Source organism: Camellia sinensis, chromosome 11, assembly GCF_055761805.1.
Source record: "Camellia sinensis isolate YWXY chromosome 11, ASM5576180v1, whole genome shotgun sequence".
Lineage (NCBI taxonomy): Eukaryota > Viridiplantae > Streptophyta > Magnoliopsida > Ericales > Theaceae > Camellia > Camellia sinensis.
In genome coordinates, this window is record NC_138971.1 from 23,430,449 (window position 1) to 23,440,836 (window position 10,388).

Here is a 10,388-nt window from a genome sequence, read left to right on the forward strand (position 1 = left end):
GGCTACTGGTAAACTAACTAAGCTGCTTGAGTTTCAAGAATTGCTCTCTCAACTTCTCCTTAACAATGGGAGGTAAGAACTTGTCTTCGAAGGCGTTGATAAAAGCCTCCCAAATCCCTCCAATACATCCCCACACGAACTTCCACCATTGACTCGCATCTTCTTTAAGCTGAAAGGATGCCAAGGTTTCTCTCAACCCATCGTCCTCTATATCAAGCATCTCGAACATTTTCACCATCTGCTTGAGCCATTTATCCTCTTTCAAGGGCTTTTTCGGATTCCCTATAAACTTGTCTAGATTAGATCGGAAGAAATCCCTCCTCAAGAATGATAGCCCTGTCTCAGCAACATGGGCCTGGACTTAATTCTCAGCCCTAAGAATATCCATGGATTCCCGCAAAGCTCCGGTCATTTCTCAGGCCAAAGCGTCCACGGCCTGCTGACCAACCGGTTCGGCCACATTGACCTGACCAACCCCTTCCTCCTGCAGCGAAATATCATTCGGTAATGGCACCTCCTACTGTCTAGGCCTGCCACGCCTACTACCACTATGTCCTCGTCTTGACATCCTAATAAACGTAACACTAGAGATTAGCACATTTACAAATGTGCCGAATCTAACTCATACGAGTCCTAATGCGATAGACAACAATATTTCACTCCACATAAGCACATAATCACATAAACATATACGAACTTCCTTTCTAGATAAAGATCATCCTGTGGCGTTGCTATAGTTCCAATTGGAAATAGTAGTGATGAAATGCTCTTTTAACAGGACTTCTAAAAACCCGTAGACCCAATTAACATCTTAGAAATTAAATTACATACCCATATAATCACATAAGGATTTTATCACACGGCATACTATACACACAAATATCTCTATCAAGCGAGATAAACCCATTGTGATAAAAATCACTTCCCACATACCCAAAGTATTCAAACCAGGTATACTCTGTTACCATGTTGTAACGCCCCAAAATAAATATAACAACCCATCCACAATATCAACAAGCGACAACAATGATAAAGTAATTATCTTCCATTACATCCAACTGAGTTTACAAATATATATATATATATATATATATATGTGTGTGTGTGTGGGTATACATTCACAAGTCAGGCGTTGAATCTATAGCATATGTTGTAAAATACAGAAATAGAATGGAAGTTGAACAAATAAGAAATGCCCCAAGGGCTTACAACTTTCCAAGTCGATACTTGGTTACAACAAAAATGGATTTAGATCTAATACAATTAAAGCCCTTAGCTTGCACAAAAATGAGTAAAACAAATACATAAAATGAAGCCATTTTTCCAGTTCCTCCTAAGCTATTGCCTTGGCGGAAGCATATCACCAACACCTGAAATGTTTTTCCCACATAGGGTGAGCCAAAACCCAATAGAAATACTCCAACACAATTTATGAAGTTTAACTAAGATATAAGGTGATATGCATATGCAATGCTCATACAAAAACATTTTATATTTCCTTTTAAACCATACAATGTCAGGTTTATATCAAAACTCGTAACCATTTCCATCAATTTAGAAAATAGGGCAGTGAATCACATTCTAGGAGTTTCAAAACAATACAACCTTTCTCGAAAATTTCATCTGGAGGAAACCGTAAACCAGGACCCATGTAAACGTAGACTGTACAACTACTACTATTGCCATTTCACGAAAATTTCGTCTGCGGGATCGGCACCCATGTATACACATGGTTTTCGGGACTTTCACCCTCGACACTCCGGCCAACTTATTTCAATTCTCGGATGCACCCCTTTTTTCAAAATGAAACACATTTTCAAATATAAATATGAAACAATGCTCAATGCAAATGAATGAAAAAATAGTTTCAATTCTCCTAATCCTCATGCAATTTCTACAACAATCATAACTATCCTCCACCGATAGCCCAAAACAAATATCTCTAAACAGATAAAATTTCCATAAAGATAAACTTTCCGAATTCTAAGATATGAGTGGTAATACATACCCAACTCCACCATCCTCATCAATATTTACTCAATTCCACTTTTCCAACTTCAACTCAATATATTTATACAAAATCAACATTCAAGATATTTAGGGCAAACCCTCATTTTCTTCCAAATCAATTCCAAGTGTAAAAACCAACCACTTTATCACAACTTAACCTCATTTCCAATTCCATAACCATTTTTAAGATTTCATTTAAAAACCCCTCATTTGATTTTTAAGCCCAAAACCCTAGTTTTGACCAAAATTCCCCAAATCACAAAGTTATTTTAGAAATAGAAAATTCCTAAGTTAAAAACCATAAGAAATGGTAGAAAATCCCTACCTCAAGCTTAGAAGAGGAAGAAGGAAGAAAAATCTAAAAGTTGGCAGAGACGAAACGATGATTTGCTGCGATCAAAATAAAGCCCTTGACAAGCTCTACACTTAATCTCAAAGGAGCGAGGTAAAGAGATGTTCCCAAGTGAGTAGATATGAAGATCTTGAGTGAAAAGGTGAGTTTAGAGAGAGAGAATAGAGTCTCGTGGTTTTGGAGAGGAAAAAAGGAAAAATGAAGAAAAGAGTAAGTGAGGGACCTATTTATAGTGCTAGGTTAAACTAAAATAAAATCCCAAAGTCAACCCAAAAGAGTGAGTCAAAACCCCCCAAAAAGTAAGGCCCAAAATCGAACCAAAATCTGGAAGAAAACTCACAGGGGTCGACCCTCATGTCGGTGGTGTCGACCCTGAGGAAGAAATGAGAAAAATTGCCAACGTTGGCAGTAGACAAGGTGTTGACCCTTGAACCAGTGTTGTCAACACTAAATTTCAGTTGCTAAACCCAGATTTTATAATAGACAAGGGTCGACACCTCCCAGACTGGTGTCAACCCTAGAGGCCAACAAAAAAAACAATTGTCGACACCACCAAAGGCTGGTGTCGACCCTACATTTCAGTAGCAAACCAGGAAGCCAACAACCATAAGTTGTCAACACCACCAAGGTTGGTGTCGACCCTTGAAGTAGATCAAGGCAAAGAAAAAAGAGGCAATGTCAACCTCTGAAGCCAAACCAAATATGACGAGAAAATAAGAACCACCACAGACATGGTTTCTTGGATTCAAAAGCAATAAATGGGTCGGGTTCAAAATCATGATCGTTATATTGCCTCAGCACAATCATGCGCTCATGGGTGACAAAATTCTTCTATGCGGCCTGCAAGAAAGAAGAATTCAGTATGTGGAGACCGAACAATAACTTAACGGTGACAATCCTTACCAGCATGATGGATTTGGAGGCTGACTTAATGGCCTTCATGTCGGACAATTGTTCATGCTTCTTCATGTCGATTGGGAGGAGCAGACCTTTAGTCAGGTTGAAGCCTAGCAAGTTGTCTTGTCAGCGTAGACCGAATCAATAGTGGCCACAATCTGGTCTTTGTATTTGAGCTCAAGCGACCACATTGTCGGAGCAGTGGTGTGGCCAGGCCACTCGGCAACAACCTGTACAGTCTTCTCTCTCTAATCAGCAATGGTAGCTCGGTTGAGTCTTCGTCCACTAAATATGGCTTGGTGGAAGTTTGCTTGGCTCTCTTCCTAAATCGAGAAGAAGCCTGTTCACTCGCTAGAGCCATTACTGGACTGGTCTCCTGCACGGTTGGTTGGGTGGATTGCTGTTCAGCCATCTCGATCGATTGAGATAAAGAACTAGGCCCAGCCATGATCATTGACTTGATAGCTCGGATCTTAGCCATTTCTTTCTCGGCTGTCAAAGGGACTAAGTTGATTTTTGAGAGATTTTGATCTGGTTTTAGTGAAGGCTCACACAAGAAGTCAGTAACTCTGTTTTTGTATGGCATGTTGTATCGGTAGCTTGGTTCCTAACCCAACAACTTGTAGCAATCACAATTGGGATGTCTTAGCATGGATTTGATTGCATCTTGATTGTCGTACGAGTAGTTCACCGCTAAATGGCTACAATCTGTAATGAAAAGGGGCAAAGGTTAGCTCGGGAAAGCATTCAACAATGAAAGAAATTAAACTGTGCAATATTGCTCATCTGTATCCCCTTTAGTTTTGTTTATATACCAGCCTGGTATTGGTGCCTCGGTGTCTTCATAATTAACAGACACCTATAAGAAATCGGTGTCATTTAACTCTTTGTCTGGTGTGCTCTTAACAAGTTTTGCTTGGCCTTTCCTAACTTTGAGGTACCGGCAGAAACCTCCTTTATTTTTGCTAAGTGTGTACTAGTGAAATATCTCAGCTAACCCTAGGTTCAAGCCCATTATGTGATTTAGCATAGCTACGCCGTTAATTATTTTATAAGTATTGGTTGACACCTGGGACATGCTCTTGAAGCAACATATATTGCACAAGTATGAACAACTAAATAGTACAAATGGAAGGAAATAAAGTTACAACACATAAGATTCACAAATGAAGATAGGCACAAGTAGCTCTAAGCATATTCTGTTATTGTCGGACAATCTTCACTGTATTTAAAAAGATTAAATTCTGTTGTGTACAAAACAGCAACAAGAATAAAAGAAATAGAGAAAATGAGAGAATTTGTTTGATTACAAAAATCAAACTCGAAATAAAAATAAATAAATAAAACCACAGATTTTATTTTGTTACAAAAAACAAAATTAAAATCTGATTAAATAAACAAATAAAAACAGAATAAAATTAAACAACTTACTTGGTTAATTTATTTGAATAACTTTTCTGATCAAGTCCAGTGTTTAACACTGTGTCCTTAAGACAGATTCGTCCTCTCCACGGTGCTTTCAGAATTTGGACGTCTATCTCCCAGGATGAAATGATCTTACCACAAACAATAGCAGCACTACAAATTGTTTGCCTTACGAACACACTAAGTGTTTACACTCTTTCTTTCGGAAATAAAATGCAGCAAGATGAAGAATATAATTTGCAGAGGATGGAGTACGAAAATTGGAGTAAAATCCAAATGGGAGGCTATTCTATTTATAGATGTAAAGGTGGCTTTTGGTTTTGGATTGAACAGGTATGAAACCTGTTAGATTCAAATTTAAACAGATTTGAATCTGTTTATTCAAACAGATAGAAACGGGAAGGGCTCTGTTTGGATGAGCAATAAATCCAAAACAGTTTAATTCTGTTTGAAAACGGGAAGGGCTCTGTTTGGATGAGCAATAAATCCAAAACAGTTTAATTCTGGAAGGGCCCTGTTTGGATGAACAATAAATCCAAACTAGTTTAATTTGAATTCTGGATTTTGTTTTAATAAAAAATAAAATTAAATTCAAATGTTTTTGGCCCAAAAAGATTAGAAGCCCAACCCAACCACGCACCTGCGCGCGTGTGTGGTGATTTTTGGGTCCAATGGGTCTAGCCCATTTTGCCCATAACCTCTCCCTCTAAAACACTTGGGTACCCCTTGGGGCACACCCCAAGTATCTCACCCTAAGCCTTATAAACCCTTTCAAAACTTCCCACCAAATCAATGTGGGACAAGCCAATTTACAACCTTAAGGAATTTCCACCATAACTCCATTTCCATGGAGCACACTTTGGCTTCAATTTCCCATTCACTCGGTAATGGTTTTGGGCAACCAAATATACCATGTGAATCACAACGCGACATAGAACGCGTTACCACTTTGACCCGAGTAAATCGATACTCGGGGCCCACCTAAAAAATAGACCAAACTTGAGAAAAAATTCTGGTTTTACCCAGAATTTTTCCACCATTTCCAACATATTCAAGTAGTTAAAGGAATAATTTCGCACAAGAATATAAATTTCCAGATTTGCATAAGTATGAGCACCATCGAAGGATTAAAATAAAATACATTCACCCATGACACGTGCAATATCATACCGAGACATGATTATAAATTAATAAGCATATTCATGAACACAAGAGAATAAAACACCAATGAAAACAGAATTTCCAGGTTCAGTATTACCTAAAGATTATACTCAAAAGGACTATTTCAATTTTTTCTTGAACTCAGCCTTCCTATGGTTCATAGAGAATTTAATCTAGTTTTCAGAACATGGTTCGAAAATGGAATAGATTTTCTATATTTTTAGTTATTTAGGAAACACTCCATCACTGTCCAGATTCATTGATCATTACAAAAATCTGCTTTTCTCACAAAACACGCTTGCTCTTTTTCAATGGCGGTGTTTGGGAACTTGGTTTTGGAATTTTTCTTTTTTTGTTTTTTTTTTTCACTACAAGTCAAATGTTTTACAAAACCAAAAAAACCAAATCCAAACAAAATATCACATCAAACTCCATAATCATTTCACTTTTTCTCTCACAAACATCACATCCAACCACAAAAAAAACCCAACTATCTTCCCAAATACAAAAAAAAAAAATTCTTCAATGATATCCTACAACTAAAAAAACCTACAAAAAAATCTACTTCCCAAACACCCACAATGAAACCAATTTTCCTTGAAAGCTAACTCCTTAAAGAAGATTTTGACATAAAATTTAGGTCAAGAAGAATTTTCTACATTTTTCTGGAATTTTTGAAAGCTGGCTGTAAAACATATTTTTCTGGTACAATTCTTGAAATAAGAAAGTTGGTGAGAAAAGAGATCAACTAGGGGAAAATTTTCACCCCTCTTGTGATGAAAACATGGTAAATAATATATATTAAACTCACAAATTTAAGGTGAAGGTGTGCCTTTGGAAATTTTGAGAGATTGATATAGAAAAAAGGTAGTCTTATACCGATTAAGAGAAATATAAGAAGGGTAGAATCAAGGCTCAACTCCTTTCATTTTTAACACAAGAATACCATCAAAACACATCTGAAATGAATGTTTAAAATTTCTAAGAGCATGTATTTGAAAGGAAAAATAAGAGAGAGTTGTGTTGTGACTTACTTGAGGCTTGTTGGAACTGCTAACAAACTTCTTTTCCTCTCTTATCTTCCACCAAGCTCACCCTCCTCCCTCTCTTTCTCTGAACCGAATATAGTGTGTGTCTGTGTATTCTTGTATGTGAATTGCTAAAGGAGGGTTTGCTTTTATAAAAAAAAAAAAAAATTGGTGTGAAAGGTCCATTTTGCCCATTGGTTGGCATTGGATTGGATATTTTGGATTTAGATTGAATTCAATGGAATAGTGGAGGATTAGAGGCCTTAATTGAGTAATTAAGCATGATCTTGTTAGGGTTTTATCTTAATCAAACCAACCTAGTTATATATATATATATATATATATATATGTTTGTACCAAGTCAAAAGTATTTTTCATAATTTATGCAAACTTGTCTAAAAAATTACATTCATTGCACCTATAAAGGTAATGGCCAGCCATAAATGGTGATTTGAGAGACTTATTTTATTATTTTTTTGGAGTACAAATGTTAGGAATTGTAAAGTATGGTGTATAAAATAGATTTTAGGGTACAAGTGTATATATATATATATAATGGTATTTGTTTGGGGTCAATTTTCTATTTAATAAAAATGTGAGGGCTTTGGGTTTAATTTATGTATTGGAACATTTATTTAAATGTAGAATTAAATTAAACTAGGGTTAGAGAGTCTAATTCAGTCTGGATTCTTATTTCGAATAAAAAGGCTATCTATCGACAAACATGATGAAAATTAGAAAATCTAAGATTTTCGAGTGGTAATTCCACATTTAGGAATTCAATTAATCAGTATTAGGATATTAGAATTGATTCCTAAGTTACCAAAATCGATTAGGGTTTGCGTGGTTTTAGTTGGCGCATGCATTTTGATCCTAGGGTTAGAATTGTAATTAATTAAGAAACCGAAAGACTTCAAAGAAATAATTTAAAAGTAAGACACTTTCAAGAAAATAAAATTTTCAAGGGCTTTACAATATATATATTTTTTATTTTTTATAATTTTATACTTAACTAAAATCTTATTTGATAAATTTCATCAAGTAATTTTCAAAAACATAAATTCTATCAAAAATATGTGTACCTTGAAAGTTATGAAATTTAAAGTTTGAAAAATAATGAAAAATATTACCATAAAAGTATGTTGACTATTTCTCTAGATTTGTACTTTGCATATACATATAGGCAAAATGGAAATATTATGGTACACACTCCTTTTAAAGTGTGTATTATGTGTAAGTTATGTCTTTTGTGAGTACAATTATTACAAACGACATAACTTAATACTATAGGAGTCATAATTATAAAATAAAATAATTTTTTTTAAAAAAAAATTATAAGTAAATAACACATGAGGTTTAACCAAACAAGCCTTGCATCATAACTAAATTTCGTCATAACCAATATCACAAAGTGTCATAACTAACAATACATTCATAACCACTGACTCAAAGGTGATAATCAAAGTTGTATATACCCTACAATTTCACAAGGTAAAAATATCTAAAATTTTGAAAAAATGACTTAATCTTCCAAACAACTTATATGATGGGACATTATTGATTAAGAAAAAAAACTTGTAGGACCTAAAGGATTACAAGTGCATGAAATAGGATTTATGAATAAAAATTCTTATAAAGGGTTGGTTTGGGAATTCAGTTGATTTTTGGGTTTTTTTTAACTATTTTAATCGGGACTAAAAAATCTCGTTTGAGAAGAGTTTTTGGCTTTTTTGTAAAAAAAAAGAAGGTAATAATTATGGGTTGAATGTGATGTTTTGTTTTTGTAACTAAAAAGTCTATTTTGTTTTTTGTGACTATTTTAGTCACAAAAAAAAAAAAAAACCCCAACATTTGGCTTCCCAAACAAAGCCAAAATAAATAACAAATATAATATTAAAATTACACCATTTATATTTTTGCAAATAAATATAATAAAATTACATGATTGTAAATATCAAAAACAATCTAATTTTTACATGAATAATTTATACACTAAAAATTTTAAAATAAGAGTCATGGTGAATGACATGACCATAAAAGCACCCTCCAATCAAACTGTGGTTTCGTGAGAGTGAGTAATCTTATCAATTTAGAAATTATTTAGAACTTAATCTTCATCATATTTCATATGAATTCTACACTATATAAATTAATTTTTACTACATAATTATTCACCCAAAATTTTTTAAGTGGATAAGAGTGAGTCTCTAGACTTTGGAGTGTTTTGAGAAGTTTATAAAAAGTTAATTTTTTGACTTTTTGACTTTTTGGTGACGTTTTTAACAAAAAGTTAAAATTTTTTAAATAAAAAAATTAAAAAACCAAAAAAGTAACTTTTTTAACTTCTTGTCAAAATGCTCCTTTTACGTAACCAATCGTTACATCAACTAATGATTTTTTGCTAATGTAGCAATTACTCTTTTTTTTTTTTTTTAAATGATTAGGATTCTTTTAATTGCGATTCTCAACATACAGAGGTTTACAGATACCAAAATAGTGACGAACAACCAAGAAGCAATTCCACTAAATATGACATCTAAATTATGAACACGCGAGTCATAAGAAGAGAAAGATTAACTGGCTTGGTGATTGAACTATCTTCTCGTTAATAATCACTAACTAAAGAGTTCTAATGCATTGTATTTTTAGAAGAGAAAATAGGGCAAATTATATAAATAGTCCCTATAGTTTGGGACTTGTGTCACTTTAGTCCCTAACTTTTTAATTGTGACACATTTGATCCTAAATTTTGAATCTTGTTTCAAATAAGGACAATTGAAAATATCATTAGATTTTTCAAGGGTAAAATTGTCAATTTGATAAAATATAAACTAATTTGATAAAAATAAATGTCAAACAAATATTTTTTAATTTTTAAAAATTATTTCTACCCACTAAAAATAAAATTATGTAAAATTGATAAATTTTTTAGACATTTATTTATTTTTTTTGTCAAATTAATTTAAAAAATTAATCATGTAATTTTTATTAATTTTACATAATTTTATCATTGGTGGATAAAAATAATTTTTTAAAAATTAAAAATATTTATTTTGATATTTATTTTTGTTAAATTAGTTTATATTTTATCAAATTGACGAATTTACCATTGAAAAATCTAATGATATTTTCAATTGTCCTTATTTGGAACAAGATTCAAAATTCAAGATCAAATATGTCACAATTGAAAACTCAGGGAACAAAGTGACATAAGTCCCAAACTGTAGAGACTATAGTATAATTAATCCGAGAAAATAACTAGTGCCAAATCAACTTACTTGACTCTATTGGAAGAAAATTAACCCGAGAAAATAACTAGTGCCAAATCAACTTACTTCACTCTATTGGAAGAAAATAACTAGTGCCAAATCAACTTACTTCACTTGCAGAGTACGTATCCAAGTGTCTTCAGTGTCAGCAAGTCAAAGTTGAACACCAGAACTAGTCGGTCTACTTCAACCTCTCTTTATTTCGGAATCGAAGTGGGAGCACATAACTATGGACTTTGTCGTTGG